This window comes from Pleurodeles waltl, chromosome 8 (genome assembly GCF_031143425.1).
Source record: "Pleurodeles waltl isolate 20211129_DDA chromosome 8, aPleWal1.hap1.20221129, whole genome shotgun sequence".
In the NCBI taxonomy this organism is placed as follows: Eukaryota; Metazoa; Chordata; class Amphibia; order Caudata; family Salamandridae; genus Pleurodeles; species Pleurodeles waltl.
In genome coordinates, this window is record NC_090447.1 from 712,463,262 (window position 1) to 712,482,440 (window position 19,179).

Consider the following 19,179-nt stretch of genomic DNA (forward strand, 5'->3'; position numbering starts at 1 on the left):
GGCACACTGGCTAGATGCCCAAAATAGCTGCCACCATATGGTCAAACATAAAAAGCAAGCAAGGAGGAATGGGGAACAAAGAACACATGCAAGCCTATGGGAAAGGCACACTGGCTAAATGTTCAAAATGGCCGCCAGACACATGGTCAAAGAACAACAGTGAGCAAGGAGGCATAGGGAACAAAGAACACATGCAAGCCCATGGCAAAGGCACACTGGATGGATGCACAAAATGGCCACCAACCACATGGTCAAACAACAACAGTAAATAAGGAGTGTAAGGAAATGCCTCCTTGGCATGGTTACCCCCTGACTTTTTGCCTTTGCTGATGCCAAGTTATGATTTGAAAGTGTGCTGAGGCCTGCTAATCAGGCCCCCAGCACCAGTGTTCTTTCCCTAAACCTGTACTTTTGTTTCCACAATTGGCACACCCTGGCATCCAGGTAAGTCCCTTGTAACTGGTACCTCTGGTACCAAGGGCCCTTATGCCAGGGAAGGTCTCTAAGGGCTGCAGCATGTCTTATGCCACCCTGGGGACCCCTCACTCAGCACAGACACACTGCTTGCCAGCTTGTGTGTGCTTGTGAAGATAAAAAGACTAAGTCGACATGGCACTTCCCTCAGGGTGCCATGCCAACCTCACACTGCCTATAGGGATAGATAAGTCACCCCTCTAGCAGGCCTTGCAGCCCTAAGGCAGGGTGCACTATACCATAGGTGAGGGCATAAGTGCATGAGCACTATGCCCCTACAGTGTCTAAGCAAAACCTCAGACATTGTAAGTGCAGGGTAGCCATAAGAGTATATGGTCTGGGAGTCTGTCATGCACAAACGCCACAACACCATAATGGCTACACTGAAAACTGTGAAGTGTGGTATCAAACTTCTCAGCACAATAAATGCACACTGATGCCAGTGTACATTGTATTGTAATATACACCCCAGAGGGCACCTTAGAGGTGCCCCCTGAAACCTTAACCGACTACCCGTGTAGGCTGAATGGTTTTAGCAGCCTGCCACACTCCAGACATGTTGCTGGCCACATGGGGAGAGTGCCTTTGTCACTCGGTGGCTAGTAACAAAGCCTGTACTGGGTGGAGATGCTTCTCACCTCCCCCTGCAGGAACTGTAACACCTGGTGGTGAGCCTCAAAGGCTCACCCCCCTTGTTACAGCACCCCAGGGCACTCCAGCTAGTGGAGTTGCCCGCCCCCTCCGGCCACGGCCCCACTTTTGGCGGCAAGGCCAGAGGAGATAATGAGAAAAACAAGGAGGAGTCACTAGCCAGTCAGGGCAGCCCCTAAGGTGCCCTGAGCTGAAGTGACTCTGACTTTTAGAAATCCTCCATCTTGCAGATGGAGGATTCCCCCAATAGGGATAGGAATGTGCCCCCCTCCCCTCAGGGAGGAGGCACAAAGAGGGTGTAGCCACCCTCAAGGACAGTAGCCATTGGCTATTGCCCTCCCAGACCTAAACACACCCCTAAATTCTGTATTTAGCGGTTCCCAGAACACAGCAAGATAGATTTCTGCAACCTAAGAAGAAGAGGACTGCTGAACTGAAAAACCTGCAGAGAAGGCGGAGACACCAACTGCTTTGGCCCCCAGCTCTACCGGCCTGTCTCCCCCACTTCTAAAGACACTGTTCCAGTGACGCGTTCCCAGGGTCCAGCAACCTCTGAAGCCTCAGAGGACTACCCTGCATCTAGAAAGACCAAGAACTCCCAAGGACAGCGGCTCTGTTCCACAAAGACTGCAATTTTGCAACAAAGAAACAACTTTGAAACAACACACGTTTCCCGCCGGAAGCGTGAGACTTTTCACTCTGCACCCGATGCCCCGACTCGATTTGTGGAGAACAAACACCACAGCGAGGACTCCCCAGCGACTACGAGACCGTGAGTAGCCAGAGTTGACCCCCTGAACCCCCACAGCGACGTCTGCAGAGGGAATCCCGAGGCTCCCCCTGACCGCGACTGTCTGCTTCAAAGACCCTACACCTGGTAAAGGCACTGCATCCGCAGCCCCCAGGACCTGAAGGATCCGACCTCCAGTGCAGGAGCGACCCCCAGGTGGCCCTCTCCCTTGTCCAGGTGGTGGCTACCCCGAGGAGCCCCCCCCCCTTGCCTGCCTGCATCGCTGAAGAGACCCCTTGGTCTCCCATTGAATCCTATTGCGAACCCGACGCTTGTTTGCACACTGCACCCGGCCGCCCCCATGCCGCTGAGGGTGTACTTTCTGTGTGGACTTGTGTCCCCCCCGGTGCCCTACAAACCCCCCCTGGTCTGCCCTCCGAAGACGCGGGTACTTACCTGCTGGCAGACTGGAATCCGGGCACCCCCTACTCCTTTGAAGCCTATGCGTTTTGGGCACCACTTTGACCTCTGCACCTGACCGGCCCTGAGCTGCTGGTGTGGTAACTTTGGGGTTGCCCTGAACCCCCAACGGTGGGCTACCTTGGACCCAAACTTGAACCCTGTAGGTGGTTTACTTACCTGCAAAAACTAACAAACACTTACCTCCCCCAGGAACTGTTGAAAATTCAAGTGTGTCTAGTTTTAAAATAGCTATATGTCATTTGTGTGAAAACTGTATATGCTATTTTGCTAATTCAAAGTTCCTAAAGTTCCTAAGTGAAGTACCTTTAATTTAAAGTATTACTTGTAAATCTTGAACCTGTGGTTCTTAAAATAAACTGAGAAAATATATTTTTCTATACAAAAACCTATTGGCCTGGAATTGTCTCTGAGTGTGTGTTCCTCATTTATTGCCTGTGTGTGAACAACAAATGCTTAACACTACCCTCTGATAAGCCTATTGCTCGACCACACTACCACAAAATAGAGCATTAGAATTATCTCTTTTTGCCACTATCTTACCTCTAAGGGGAACCCTTGGACTCTGTGCATACTATTCCTTACTTTGAAATAGTGCATACAGAGCCAACTTCCTACAAGGAGGCATAGGGAACAAATAACACATTCAAGCCTATGGCAAAAGCACACTGACTGGATGCACGAAATGGCCGCCAGCCACATGGTCAAACAACAACAGCGAGCAAGGAGGCTTGGGTAACAAAGAACACATGCAAGCTTTTGGCAAAGGGACACTGGCTGGATGCACAAAATGACCACCAGCCACATGGTCAAACAACAACAGCAAGCAAGGAGGCATGGGGAACAAAGGGCACATATAAGCCTATGGCAAAGCCACACTGGCTGGACCCACAAAATGGCCACCAGCCACATGGTCAAATAACAACAGCAAGCAAGGAGCCATGGGAAACAAAGAACACATTCAGGCCTATGGTAAAGGCACACTGGCTGGATGCACAAAATGTACACCAGCCACATGGTCAAACAACAACAACAAGAAAGGAAGCATGGGAAACAAAGAACTCATTCAGGTCTGTGGACGTAGATTACACAAAATGGCCTCTGGCCACATGGCATGGAGAACAAAGACAAATGGTGGCCGATGACAAACACACATATACACATACACACACACACACACACACACACACATACACATACACATACTCACACACACACACACACACACTGGCCAGAAAAAGGAGGCATGGTGGTAACACTGAAGAAAATACTACCATTAATTCAGTAATGCTAAATCAAAACGCAAAAATTAACTGAACTCTGAGAAATTTTACAACAACACACATCCTCCCATGGCATCAAATATTACCCTACGTATTAACGTTTTGAAGAAAAAAAGTAAAATATAAATAGCCAGCATTTTTACTTTAATCTGATGCCACCCCTGCCCTAAATGAAGTTTTTAAAACATATGCCACAGAAATAATTATTTTATGCACTGATGACTAGTACTGGGCCTACTGGCTAGATGGCCCATTGGAAGTCTAAGCCACATAGTAAAATAAATGAATATTGCAAATGTAACAAACATAGAAGAAAGGTACTGAACTGTGCAACATTTTTCCTTCACAAAAGACTAAAAATGTAATGCAAAAACATATCTAGGCCACTACTTAAATTCCAGGCCACCCAACACAATGACATTTAAAAATCAAATAAAAGTGCACAGAATTATTGTTGCATGCTCTATCACACAAACAACATCCCAAAACAATGTTTTTTTTTACTTACTTATGTGATATCACAAAAACAAAGGGCCTGATTTGGATGTTGGTGGTAATGGTCCCGTAATCAGATATCCGACTGAAAACTCGCCCACCTCCGTGATGATCCTCCCACCAGATTTAGATGCTGATGGTCCCACAGACATTACCCTACCCGAGTCCCGATGACTCTGCCAAGGAATCTCATCCACCACCATGGTGCCATAGGAAAGAGTGGCTGATGGCGGGACTTCGGCCACACTTATGTCCAACCAGATTTGGTTGTGCCAAAACCGCCAAGCAAAAAGTGTCAGTTCAACCTCCACTTCTTACTTGGTGAATTGGGAGTAAAGTGAGTGAAAACTCACCTTTTCTCCCAATTCAACTTCCGTTTCTGGCTGGACACGACTGGACAGGACCCTCTGCTGCCACAGGAGCCCAGAGAAAACATGAGCTCGCTGTCACTGGACACAAAGGTAGGCAACCCATATTGGCTGTGTACATGGGGGGGTAACTGTACATGGGCATGGGACCACTGTAGACATGTACATGTCAGAGTATTTTTATTTTTATTTCTGTGAAATGCATCTTGGACACGGGTGGGCCAGAGACAGGTGGGGGACACACTGCTACACAGCACATATCGAACACGTACACAGCTGTCATTATGGCATCAGTATTTATTGCCAAATGTATGCTGCCACAACAATGACGGTACATTCACCCTTGTCAACTGTGCCAATGTGTGCACATTGAAAGGGGACATGTACCTGTCATGTTGTGCTTGTGTTCTGTGTGTGTCAGTACGTGTACATGTGTGTGCGATGACATTGACTGGGTGAGGTGGAGGGAAGTTTAGTAGGTGATGTGGTTGTGTCGGTATGTGTGCCAAATGCATATGGCGTGGATGCTGTGTATGTTGTATGTGTTGCTGCTTATAGAACTCAGGTGCATTTTGTTGTGTGGCAGTTGCTGTCATTATGTGTGTAGTTGTGCTTGTCTGTGCATGTGTTTGTGTAGATGAGTGTGTTAGTTGTTGTGGGTGTGTCGTGTGTGAGTGAAATGTCACCAGTGTTTGTATGCTGTGTGATGGATGTACGTGCATGTATGTTTACGGCATGTAGGTGTTGTGTTGTGGTATAATGGCAATAGATAACAGTATGTATGTGCTGTGCTGTGTCATGTGTGATGCAGGGGGATTCATATTTGATGGATAGAGTGTGTGTGTGTGACTTTCCTCTTTTCCACTGCCACTGGGATTGTCCAATGTCCATTGGGTCCAGCGATGACCTCCATCTGTCAGCAAAGCGCCACCAGTACACCACCTTTCCAACTGTAATCTCCAAATGCGGCTGGTGGGAATCCACCAGACTGACGGCTAGGGAGAGCACTCTGTCCTGGCAGTCTTCGGCTCAGTCACAGTACATCTAAATATGGGAGGTGGAACACCATCAACTTTGGTGGTCTTCTCGAGACCGCCACCAATGTGGCTTGACGTTGCAACTGCCAAGATCTAAATCAGGCCCAAAGTCATTAAATCCAAAGGTATCTATCCAGCAGACAAAGAGAGTGATCCTTCCACCTTGAAATCCAAGTGAAAAGTGACTAGGAGAAGGACATAGCACTAGGAGGAGCCTGCTGGACAGGAAGTTGGAATCTCTGGGGCGCTTCCTTCCTGATGGGAAAAAACAAAAGTAAAAAAAAAGACTTCTCGCACTAAAAAACAACTTGAAGTCTGTTGGAGAAGAAAATCCACTTGAAAATGTCTTTTTGAGTAGATTTAGCTGCATCTCGAGTAGAAAATCTACTTGAGGTGTGTTTGCTCTTGTGAGCCGCACTATATTGGTGCCATCGACGCTGCAAGACGCGCAAGCAGGCACGAAATCTCCTGTGTGCTCGCTAGCAGCCTGAGAATATTGGGGTGCAAGCGAGCTGAAAAAACAAATCTTGCACATGCAAACGGAAACAGAAAATCCACTTCTCGCAGGATGCCAGAATTCTGGAACTCGGAGATACTCTGCATAGGGCCTAGTGTCCAAAATGAGAAAAATCCACCAGCGGAGCTTAGTCGGCTCCCCCACCGCACCTCCAAGGGCTTGTTTTAGTGTGAGTAGAGGTATTTGGGTGGCAAAGGTATTTTTAGGGTGGGTAGGGGAATTTGTAGGAAACTGGGCTTTTTTGCAGCAGCCCCACCCCACTTTTTGCTACTTTTTGTCCACTTTCAGAACTACTGGATGCTGGTTTAGCCTGCTAATCAAACCTCCCTGCCAGTGCTATTCCCTTAAAACAAGGTATGTCTGATTGTTATAATTGCCACAGGACTTTAGCACCCCGGTAAGTCCCTACTAAATGGTATTCCTGGTTCCTAGGGCACAAGTAGTAGAGAGGGTCCCTAAGGGCTGCACCATAACTTATGCTACCCTAAGGGACCCACACACAAATTGCACAGAGCTTGCTATCACAGACTTCGTGTCAGGGTGCAAACCCTGAGTGAAAACGTAACACGGCACACTCATTGTGTGCCTTACCAAAGTCACTGCATGCATTATATGTAAGTCATTTCTATAGCAGGCCTTAGGATCCCTAAGGCAGCGTGCATTATAACACATGTGAGGACATTTCTGCATGAGCCTATATGGGGTGTGGTGAGTGGTGACATGGAAGCAATTTTGAGCCTGGCTTGCGTGAATTCCGCTACGGTTTCTCACCCAGGAGATTCTGCCCCATTCCTTTTGTGGGTGACATGCCCACTCACACGAGGGGTACCATTTTAATAGGGAGAAGTGTGGGAATGCTAGATGGTAGGACGTATGCCAATTCTTGCACATTCCATAACTTTGCCTCATAGAAATGTTAGCTGAAGTTTGACATTTGCAGGGCATTCTGGGTAAGAAAATGTGCAGGTACCCAATGGATCTCTAGGTTCAGTAATGGCAATGGTTGGCAGTGTCCCTAATTGCCGCTGACCTAGAGCCTGCATACCGCAGCCATTCACCATGGCAAGTGAGAGGTAATTGGGTTTTGTTTGGGCGTAGTTTTGATATATTGGTTGGCAGTTTTCACTCTATGGGCCACATAGTAAGTGCACCTACAGACTTTTTTTTCTGTACCCAAATCTGTAATACTGCATGGTTATAAACACAAAGTACCCCAGGGTTGAAAGGAGCAGGCACCAACACCCATTACAACCCCAAGATACTTTCTGGAATACAGAGCCTTGACTCTAGTCCACTTTCTACACAGCCTGGAGGGCAGATTTGCTCAACCCAGGAAGCCAGACAGACTGCTGGGGCTTTAGGGGTGGGGGTTGGCAAGAGTTGACCCTCTCCCCTTTTGTTTAAGAAAGGTGTATCAGTGGTGATTAGTGTGCTTTCTGCCTTCAGAAAGGCAGATTGAGGGCTAAATTCCTCTAGCTACCCCAGGAAGACAGAAAGACTGTTGAGGTTCTAGAAGTGGAGGGCATAGCCCGCATCCAGGATGGCCGCCACGCCATTTTCATTTTTTAACAAAGGCTATCCAAGGTGCCTACTGGGCTTTCTGCTCGCCAGGGTGGGGTCAAACATTCTGTATGAGCAAAGGAAGTAGGAGATGTGGCCAATTGTCAGAGAAAGACAGCCCCCACTCCATTTTATTTTTGTATATAAAGGGGTGGCCTAAACCCCCATCTACCCTCCGGGGGGGGGGAGACTGGAGGGGGCAGCGATTATGGGTATTTTGGGAGACTTGTCATCATGCCAAATTAAGGATTTTTCTCTACACCTGCCTGGAGGGTCGTGTCTGAGGTTTCAGAGGACCCTCTATTCCCCCTCCAGAGGGCAGCCCTCGGGGACCATGCTGACTGTGTGCCACCCATTATACAGAATGGACACAGAGGCAAGTAAATGAGGGAATGCTCCCCTAACACCCATAGTGCTGATAATGACCTGTTGAGGTCCTCCGCCGTGCAGAGGACATCAGTGCATCATCCAGTGAGAAGAGAAGGGAGGAACCTCAGGCGCTCACACCAAAGGCTTCCCTCTCTGTGTGTTCCTGTGGGGGCCGGCTTAAAAAATTAAATTGCTCCCAAGTCACCCCTCACCACTCCCCATGCCCATCAATAACAACAGTGCACTATGTCACAGATCCCACCGGCACTCCAGGGAAGGGAAAATCAACAAAAGTTTATTTTGCTATACCCACAGCAGTTAAGGGGGTTGATAAAGGCTTGAGATCCAATATAAACACAATGAACAACAAAATACAAAGGTGAAAAAAATAAGAATAAAAACATAACCTGAAGAAAAGTAGAATATGCACTGTGCAGGCCCAACACTAATGTGAGGAAAAGGAAACTGTTGAGCAAGACCATAGATTGGGAAAAAAGAGACGGTTAAGGGGTAGTGACTGCCAATGGCAGGTTGGAAAGCTGTGAAAGACAGAAGTGTCTTGATAGGCGTGAATAGGACAGCTAAGTGGGCAATAGAGTACAGTGCGTGGCAGCATCTGGTGTGAGATATAGTTGAGTCTTGGGGGACCCGCGGTGACTGCGACTGCTAGTCAGGAAATAGATCTTACGGATCAAAGTGGATTGGAAATAGTCTAGAATGGTGTCCCAACTAGCAGACAATGGATATTTGCGGAGCCCATGTGTATCCTCCCTATGCAATGATAAGCCCTTGGCACTAGCCCATGCCTTCATAGACATCTCCCAAGCAATAATAGTTGGTGACAGTGGAGACTTCCAGGATCAGGCCTAGATCATTTAATCTAGTAGTTGCTCTATGTTTCTTATCCCTGTGTGAGAGACCTAAGAGACAGGAATCCCAGGAGTGTGATATCCTTTGGTCTGTGGTGTGAGGTAGGCAAGATGTCACCCCTCACCAGTACTGTTAGAGAGAAGGGCAGTCCCACAACAGGTGTACCAATGCAGCATCAGGCTTATCACAAGGGCAAATGCCCCTGTGGAGGATGTAGTGCTATATGAGACAAAAGCCGGCATTTTGCTGGATAAGGGCAGGATACTCTGTTATGGAAATTGACACCTGTCAGTGCAAGGACGGCCCAGATCCTGCTCGCACCGAGCACGCAATGGGATCAGTGAAGTAGCAGTGTGTGTGCACATTGAGTCAGCAAATCAGCGCGTTAAGTCCCGGCCTGAACCTATGGCGTGCAGATACTAAATCGGAAGATACATCGGGGCTCCAGCTGCATGTTGCCCCAGGCAGTGTCAACAGTGCCAGTCAGTGAGTTATATAATAGGAAGTGCCTTATTGGAAGGCCCATTTCCTTTGATAAGGTGTAAAGTGTCAGTAAGATGCCAACTCAATACAAATCACCTAATGTGTGTAATCCCACCTCATGCCAAGCTGAAAGTTCCTTAGTCGCAGTAATACCACCCCCCTCTGGGTGCCCAACAGGGGAGTGAAGGAGTGTAGAGCTGTGTGCCTCTAGTGATACGGAGACTATGCTAAAAGCAACATTACATTGTTCACCAGCAATGATTGGGAATACGGCATTTAGAGCAGGGGTGAAACAAGTGTAATAGCTGTGGAAGACTCCAATAGCTGTAGTCTCGAAAACCATATAGCTACCCACTGCGGCTGAGAGGCCAGATAGTAGTGTTCGTAGTTAAGAATCACCAGTCCGCCGCACTTAAGGCCATATTTATACTTTGTTTGTGCAGCAATTGCGTAATTTGCAAGCTTAACTCCATATTTGTATTTTGATGCTAGACATGTCTAGCGTCAAAATATTGGAGTTAGCTCCATTTTTTGGATTTGCAAACCCACCTTGCCTCAATGAGATGCAAAGGTAGGCGTTCCCATCCAAAAAATGAAACTATTCCCTTAGCGCCATATTTATCCCCTTGCTAAAATGACACACAGGTGGGAGGTGGACCCAAATAATAGCACTAAGCTTAATTAGTGCCATTATTTAACACCTGGGTCAGACCAGGCATTAGGGGACCTGTGGACCAATTTCCATATCCAAACACCACGGAATGGGCCCTCACGTGGCCACTCCAAGCCCCAGGAACATCCCCACCCACACCAGAGGGACACCAGAGGGACACCAGAGGATGGGGGACCCCATCCTAGGTACGTAGGGTAAGTATTATAGTATTTTTTTTAAAGTGCCATTGGGGGGCCTAACATGTTGCCCCCTGCATGGCACTGGGTGCAATGACCATGCCCAGAGGACACTGGACCCCTCTGCTGGCCATTGGGGTGGTGGACGTGACTCCTGTCTTTGCTAAGACAGGAGTCATGTTTTTGGATGGCTGTGCATCTGGAAATGACGCAAGGCTGGTTAGCAGCTTTTTTCCTCTAACCAGCCTAGCATCATTTTTTTATGCAAATCCCCCATCACCTCTACTGCCACCCCCACCCGGCTAGCGTCTTTTTTAATACTCTAGTCTAAGCTTAGTGCTGACTTGCGGCCTTCCATAAATTCGGCACCCAGCTCGCGCTTTGGAATGATGCAAGCCGGCGGTAAACATTTTGACGCAAAACTGCGTTAGCGCAGTTTTGCACGAAAAAAGTATAAATATGAGCCTTTGTTGGCAGCTGGAGTTTACATGGGGCCACCTTGCATCCTGTATTATGCCATACCTGGTCACATGCAAGGCTGTTCAACATGTGAAAAAAGGATCGAGGGAGGCATAGGGGAAGGTTCGCAAAAATGTATAGCAGGCAGGGGAGTGCAACCATTTTGATCCATGCCACCCTACCAGCAACAGAGAAGGGGAGGGTCCACCAAAATAATGATTGGGAATGTTTCCAAGATACCATGTGTGTAACACTGCCATCAAGTAAGTCGGCTGGGTCACAGTAGATTTGAATACCCATGTATTTGAAATTAGTGGGCTGCCAAGTAAGACAGGCACCTCCAAGAGAGAAAGCCGGGTCCAGGACCGTGGCAGAGAAGGAATGAAGAGAGGATTTCTCCCAATTGACTGTAAGGCCAGAAAGGTCTGCAAACATGTAAAATACGGCCAAGCCTGATGGGATGTCGTGGATATCTCTGAGGTAAAGAAATAGATAATCGGTATACAGGGACACTATGTAAACACCATCGCCCAGAGGGATGCCCCACGCTTAGCTGCTCTGTGGGGGCTACTGCTAATGGTTCTATCACCAGAAAGAAGAGTATAGGTGAGAGGGGACAGTCCTGACAGGTGCCTTTCTGTATCAATATAGGGTCCAAAATCAGTGGGCCTGTTTTAGCGCGCACCAACGATCAAGTATATAGAAGTCTCACTCGACTAAGAAATCTGGGGCCTAATCCATAGTGGGGCAGAACCACAATGAGTAAGTCCCGTAACAGGGAGTCAAATGCTTTCTCCAAATCAAGGACCAAACAGCCAGACATGGGACATGATTCGGGAGCGTTTTCCATAACCCTGAACAGTCTACATATATTCAAGGAGGTACTGCAAACGGGTACAAACCTGTTTTGAGCTGGGTGTCTGAGGGCAGAAACCAAAGGAGCCAAGCGATGAGCTAATATCCTGGCAAGCATTTTATAGTCCGTGTGAAGAAGTGCGAGTGGGCTGTATGATCCCACTATCGTGAGGTCCTGGTCAGGTGTGGGTAATGAAATAAGTAAGGCCTCATGGAGAGAGGGAGGTAGGCAGGCCACTTGTAGGACCTCTTCATATAACGTCAGGAGATGTGGGGCCAGAAGTGTGGTGTAGACCGTTTAAAACTCTGATTGTAGCTCATCAGGTCCTGGGGACTTACTCGTAGCCAGAGCACGGTTGGCTTCCTGTACCTCAAAAAAGGAGATGGCTGCACCTAATTCCATTCTCTGGTCTGGTGCAATGGCAGGTACTGTCACATGAGAAAGAAAAGAGTCAATATCTTGGAGGTTCAGGCCAGGGGCATGTTCATACACTGCGGCATAATGTCTTTCAAAGTCGATAGATGAGTGCGTATGTAGAAGGTTACCTTCAGATAAGAGTGGTGATAGTATAGGATGCATTGGATATTCCTGTCTAATAAGCCAGGCTAACAGGGAGCCTGCTTTGTCTGCAGATGAGTGGGTTTTGGCTGTATGTATAGCGTAATTAATACAGCAAAGACATTCCAGAAGCTCGATGTGTTTGTGCCTTCTGGAGGGTCGTGTGAGTCTTGGGGTCTGTTATCGCTCGGCTTTCGAGATCAAGAAGATCTCGCTCAATATAGGAGATGTTCTTATCCAAGATCCTCCTCATGTTCCATGTGGAACCCAAACAGTGACCTCGGATCACTGTCTTGAAGTCATCACATTCAATTAAGCGAGAGGACACCGTACCATCATTAAGTTCAAAGTGCTTGGCTACAGCAGACTCAAGGGCTGACAAAACAGGGGTGTGGGGGTCCTCCAGGGTACAGTGCTGCAGTCGCCATGTGGGAACTGAGGAAGGAGTGGCATCCCAGTTGATTCAGAGACACTGGGAAATATGATCCAAATGGGCGTGACCTAGATAGTCAATGTGTGCTTTGAAGGGAGGAAGAGACCGGGAGCCCACAAATCAATCTATGCAGACATAGAGTTTATGTGAGCCAGAGTAGGAGTAGACTCTAGTCTGTGTGTTGCTGGCTCTCCAGACATCTTTCAGTTGCCAGTGTGTAAGCCATGTGGATAACACATTAGCATTTGAGATATCAGTCATGTGTGGGAGGGGAGGAGGAATGGAACAATCCAGGTGGGTGTGAAGTACACTATTAAAATCACCCACAATGAGCCTTGGAATCTTGGATCATTTTGATAACACTGTTTTGAGTTGAGTAAGTAATCCAGGTTGATCAGAATTGGGTGCATAAATTGAGCCTAGGAATATCCAGCAGCCATCAAGATGGCCCTCAACAAGCGTATATGAGCCCTCCATGTCTGTCACAGATGCTTTTGATACAAAGAGGGTGCCAGCTCTCATCCAGATCAGGGTACCACCGGCATAAGTGGTAAAGTTGGTAGAGAATATATGACCCCTCCAGCGCTGATGCAACTGCATTGCTTCTGCAAGTACAATATGTGATTCTTGTAGTAAGGTTATATGGGAGAAATGGAGGCTCAAGTAGGAGTAAATAGCATAGGGGTGAGATGCGGTGTGGATACCGTGGACATTCCAGATTATTATGCGGGTTTTAGGCATGTGCTCTGGAGCCATGGGGGAAGAGAAGGCAAAAGCAGGTGGGGGATGAGTGATTAGCTCTCCAGTGATGTCAAGTCCTAAGGGCAGACTACAAGTTATGGCAACATAGAAACAAATCAAACAAAATGCCAACCATAACTGAGTAATACTATACGAGTAGAGAAGCAACATGGGACCACCCAGACATTTTAGAAACATATGAAATGCTTGTGCCCAACCAATGGTGAACATGTACTGGGTGACAAACATATATCCCTAAGCGACCTTACGCCTAAGTAATGTAGAAACTAGCTTATCAGCAGAGGGAGATAATGATAGGTGTACAAGCCAAATAGCACAGCAACACTGCATTGCCTCAAAAGCTGTTTCAGATGCCTGAAATAACAGGAAAAGGAGGCCAAAATGCTTAACAGATTTTCAACAGAGATCCTCAGCCATTTGTGAAGTCACTTGCGGGAGCGTCGTAGAATTTGGCTGTAAGGGCCAGGCGGACGTGGAGCTCTCATCCCTAGATGACTTTGAGAGCACTTTATTCAAGTCAGGCAAGCAGGACGTTTCACAAAATACAGCAGCAGTTTGCAACACCTTTCTGTGCTAAACAATCAACTGTTCCAGGTTCGGAGTGCCTCTCGGGCATGAGGAGCGCTCACGGTATTTGCACCCGCATCAATGGCCTCCCCTGGTCCTCTCTGGAGGAGAAGCATCTCTGTGAATAAAATGGTCTGAAGCTCTTAGGCCCAACAACTCAATCCAGTCCCAAATGTTCTTCTAAACCTGCTAACCCGGATGAAGGTGTAATAGAAGAACCACTGGTGAAGAACAACAGTCAGTACTGCACTCAAGAAGATGGATGCGGGTTCCTGGTTGGTGCAGATGATGTCCCATGCTGCATGGATGATTGCAGACTGGTTTGCGTCACTGGATTGCGCAAAGCTTGTGGTGAGCAGAAAATGGCGCTACCCGGGAGCAGAAAATGGTGCTACCCGGGACCAGAAAGGACCAGGTGGACTCTTCCAAGAAGGGGGAGTCGAAGGGGGCTCTCAGCAACTAAGAGAGCCCTCAGAAGACCAGGCAACATGCACAGGAGTCCCACAGCACTGGGACAGAGAAGGTGCAAAAGGAGGCCCACGCATCGTTACACAAAGGGGTCCCACACCTCCAGAGAACCACGCAGAAAGCTGTGCATCGCAGGATAGAGTGCTGGGGTCCGCAGCTGCGTTGTGCATGAAGAACTTTGTGGAAGGATGCTAACAAGCCTTGGCAACTGCCAAACACGTGGTACACAGGGGTACTTGCGTGGGGAAGCAAACTCTTACCTCCACCAAATTTGGACAGTTGGATGTCTGGACCATCTGGACTGCTTGAGTCCACCATCAGTGTTGCTTGATCCATGCACTTCTTCAGGAGAGGGGACCCAAGCCACCAGTCGTCGCCTCAGAGGGGTGCCTGCTGAAGCAGGGAAGTGACTCCTTCACTTCAAGGAGATACCTTTGTTCTTCTGGTGCAGGCTGAAGACTGGCTGTCCTCTGAGGATGCACAACCGGGAAACAGTTGCAGTCGCTGGCAGGAGCTGAAGATGCAACGTTGCAGGGGTCCTCTTTGCTTCTTTGTTGCGGTTGTAGAGTTCCTGCAGCAGTTCTGCAGTTGATCTGACGGTAGGAGGTGAAGCAGAGGTTTCAGAGGAGTCTGGAGTCTTTCAATCTGAATTTGAAGAACCACCCAAAAGAGTGACCCTAAGTAGCCCTGAAAGGGGGATTGGTCAGCTACACAGGTAAGCACCTATCAGCGGAGGGCTCTGATGACACCTGCTGGCACTGGCACTCAAATGCTCCCAGAGTGCCCTGCCAACTTGGAATCCAAGATGGCAAAACCCAGGGACACTCTAGAGGAGCTCTGAGCACCACCCCTGGGGTTGTGATGGACAGGGGAGGGGTCACTCCCCTTTCCTTTGTCCATTTTCATGCCAGAGCAGGGACTGGGGGGCCCTGAACTGGTGTAGACTGGATTATGCAAGGAGGGCACCGTCTGTGCCCTTTAAAACATTCTCAGAGGCTCTGGGAGGCTACCCCTCCGATGCCTGTAACACCTATTTCCAAAGGGAGAGGGTGTAACACACCTCTCCCAAAGGAAATCCTTTGTTCAGCCTTCCAGGGCTCGAGCTGCTTTAGCAACAGGAGGGCAGACACCTGTCTGTGAGGTGGCAGCAGCTGGAGATGCAGTGGAAACCTCAGAGAGCTGGTTTGGCAGTACTAGGGGTCCATGGTGGAGCCCCCAGGGTGCATGGAATTGCCCCCCCAATACCAGAATTGGGTTGGGGGTACCATTTCTCAATCTGAGACACATCACGTAGCCATATTTGGAGTTACCATTGTGAAGCTACATATATGTATTGACATATATGTAGTGCACGCTTAAAATGGTGTCCCCGCACTCACAAAGTCCGGGAAGTTGGCCCTGGACAATGTGGCGGCACCTCTGCTAGTGCAGGGGTGCCCTCACACACAGTAACGTTACACCTAGCCTTCAGTAACTGAAGGTTGGACAAGTAGGTGACTTACAAGTTACCTGGTGCAGAGAAAATGGCTGAAAGGATCTCCTGGAACCCCAATGCCCTGGGTACCTAGGTACCATATACTTGGGCCTCATAAAGGGTGTCCAGTGTGGCAATCTGGAATGGAATATGGAGTCACTAGACTATAGTGACAAATTAGGAAACAGAGAGAGCATAAGCACTGGAGTTCTGGTTAGCAGGAATCCAGTGACACAGTCAAGCATTCTGACAACACAGTAAATCATACTGACATATAGGCCACAAACTATGAGCACTGGGGTCCTGACTAGCAGGATCCCAGTGAGACAGTAAAAACTCACCAACAAACAGGTAGAAATTGGGGGTACCATGCCAAGAAGGATGGTACTTTCCTACATACTGTCCTTCTGGTCTAAGTGTACGGTTTGGACAACACCCAGATGCGCACCTGTTGTGTACAGAGAGAGACTTTTGACTTTGCAGCGTATGCTGCATTTTAATGGCAAATCTATTGCTTTGCCCCAGGATCACCCAGACTATGATAAGTTGTTAAAAGTTCAATCTGTTATCTAACATTTGTCTGACAAGTCTCCATGTAGTTATGCTCCTGGAAAAGAATATAGCAGTTGATGAGTCCTTGACCCTGTACAAAGGGTGATTGATATATTAAACAGAAGGGCTCATTATGACATCAAGATGTACGTGTTGTGCGATAGATCTATTGAATATGTATACAGCATGGGAATATATACAGGGAAGGACTCCTTCAATAAATCCTGCAAGTTGCTATTCCACGTTATAAATTACTGGGAAGATTGTGTTGGAGCTTGTCCAGTGTTAGGCAGAAACGTTTTGTACTCACTACACTTCACAGTGAGAACATTTATCTGGCCATGGTTTGGGGTCAGTAAGGAGAAGTCCACTATCCCACCTGTACACTTGATTACACAGGAGTGGATAAACATGACCAGGTTCTTCAAATATATATTGTGAGTCTTAGAGCATGCACATGTTATAAGACGTTGACTACCTAATCTAGTTTGCAACATATGTTTTTTTTAACCCATTTTATTGGTTTTCAAATACAAATATTACACCCTTTTAGGGGCTCTGCCTTTCAGTAGTGCCATATCATATTAAATGCTTTTGTTACTTCCTACAGAATGATACATATCAACAGTATTATTGCAGTCAGCACTTGAAGTATTCTTTTGCAATCCCATTTATAATTAGCAAATGGTGGTTCCTGTTTTCCAGGTCATTCTTATCATACACTGGGATCCATTTAGTGTTTCACTATGGCTGAACACCCAGTTAAGGGGTCGAACCCCCCCTCCTCCCGTTCGTGTGCCTATTTATTTTGATGTGCCAAAATGTTTCAGGTGTTCATTGCTGCGTTATGTGGTGGCTACCTCCGTCGGCTTTCAGCCCCCTCCCATTCCGACAGGAGCCACTTGGGTGTCCTCAGTCTGTAATGGAATCAGTCATTTGGTCCCTACCATGGGTATCGTTTCAGGGTGTTCAGGGGGATGTCGTTCCATCCTGTGGCGCATCCCCTATTTGCTCCCATTCGCATCCAGGATGCCCCATGCCTGTGTTCTCTCCAGCAACCCTTGGCCTCTCTGTGCTTCCCGGTATCTTACTGCCTTTTCTGCCCTTGCCCATTTCAGTACTTCCCTTTTCCATTCATTCTCTCGGGGGCCCAGTGTCTCCTTCCAAGTAATTGCTATTTCTTGTTTAACTAAAACCAGGGCCAGAAATTGGAACTGGTCAGTTACTTTGTGCCGGGTCTGACGTTGATAACCCTCCAACAGGCAGTGTCTGGGATTGTCGGGAACTTCCCATTCAATCGTGTCTGTTAAGTGTTTTGTAACCGATCTCCATAACTCTCGTATTTTTGGGCATGACGAAAACATGTGCATTAATTCTGCCTCTTCCACTCTGCATCTCGGTCACCTGGCCTCTGCGAGACCAAAGTATCTCCGGAGTCTGCCTGGCATCTGGTATGCCCTATGTATGACATATATATTGATATGTTTGAATTGGGCATTCCTGGAGGTCTGTGGAGTCGGAGCTAGTATTCCCTCCAAATCTTCTTCTGTGATAGGGGCTCCCAGGTCTGTTTCCCATTTCTGCTTAAGTGTTGTTAGTGGTTTGCATAGTGTTGATCTTATTTTCCTATAAAGGCAGGTCACTGCCTTATGGGTACCCATGGCACTCACCAGTTATTGATCCGCCTCCGATATGGGCGGCTATGCTCGTCCTACTCGCCAATGTTTGACAATCGCCTCAGTGACTGATCTGTAGAGCAGAAAGTGCCCTGAGGGGATCTGATATCGATTACGTAAATCCTCGAAGGGCAAGAGAGAATCTTCTTCATATAGGGTGCCCACAGTGGTTGCTCCTGCCGTCTTCCATGGTAAGATTCTCCTCCAATCCCCCATGTGGTAATGGCAGTAGATATTTCTGTCGTATTTCAGGTGCATAGAGTGTGATACACTGCGATCTTCGGAGATGTCGCAACCAGTATTTGTGTATCACTTGTAACTCATTGGTGCTGGAGGCAGGCGGGGGGCCCAGACGAAGGACAACCCCAGGCAGCGAGTGAAGGTCTGGGGTAAAAGGGGTAATCTCCTAGTCGGACATTGTTCGGCTGGCGAGCCATCTGGTCAACCATTGTAATTGGCCTGCTAAATAGTTTGCTTCAAAATCTGGGACAGCCAGTCCCCCCTCTTCGAGTGGTCTCTGTAGTACCGTAAGTGTCGATCTCCGCCTTCCCGCCCCTCACAGAAAGCCTATGACCATGGAGTTCAGTTCTTTGAAGAAGGCTCTTGGGATCCATAGCGATAGAGTGGTGAAAAAGTACAACCGGTGGGGTAGAGATATCCTTTTTAAAAGCGCCATTCATCCCGCCACAGATAGTGTTATGGTCGCCCAAAAAGTCATAATCCTACGAAGTCCTCGCAGAGTCTGTTCTACGTTTCCCTCTAGCAGGTATAGGCTGTTATGGTAGACCTGAACCCCTAAGTAAGGCAGGCACTGCGGTTCCCACAGTAAGCCCTCAAGGTCTGGGAGAGCCGCGCTGCCCTTCATCACAGGAAATAAACTGGATTTTTTCCAATTCACTCTGAGTCCAGATATAACACCAAACCGCTCTAACATGTTGCGTGCCCCACGTGGAGCATCTCCTGCATCCCTTAAGAAGAGAAGATCGTCTGCATATAGAGCAATGTGGTGAGTTTGCCTAGTCGCTGTTATGCCCCCGTAGGCGCTCCACACCCTGGCAATACAGGCTAGCGGTTCGATAGCCAGAGCGAAGAGCAATGGGGAGAGGGACAGCCTTGTCTGGTCCCCCTCTCCACTTGATAGCCCTCCGATATAGTGATCCCTGTGCGAACCCTGGCCGTCGGCTCTGCATAGAGCAGTCTTGTCCATG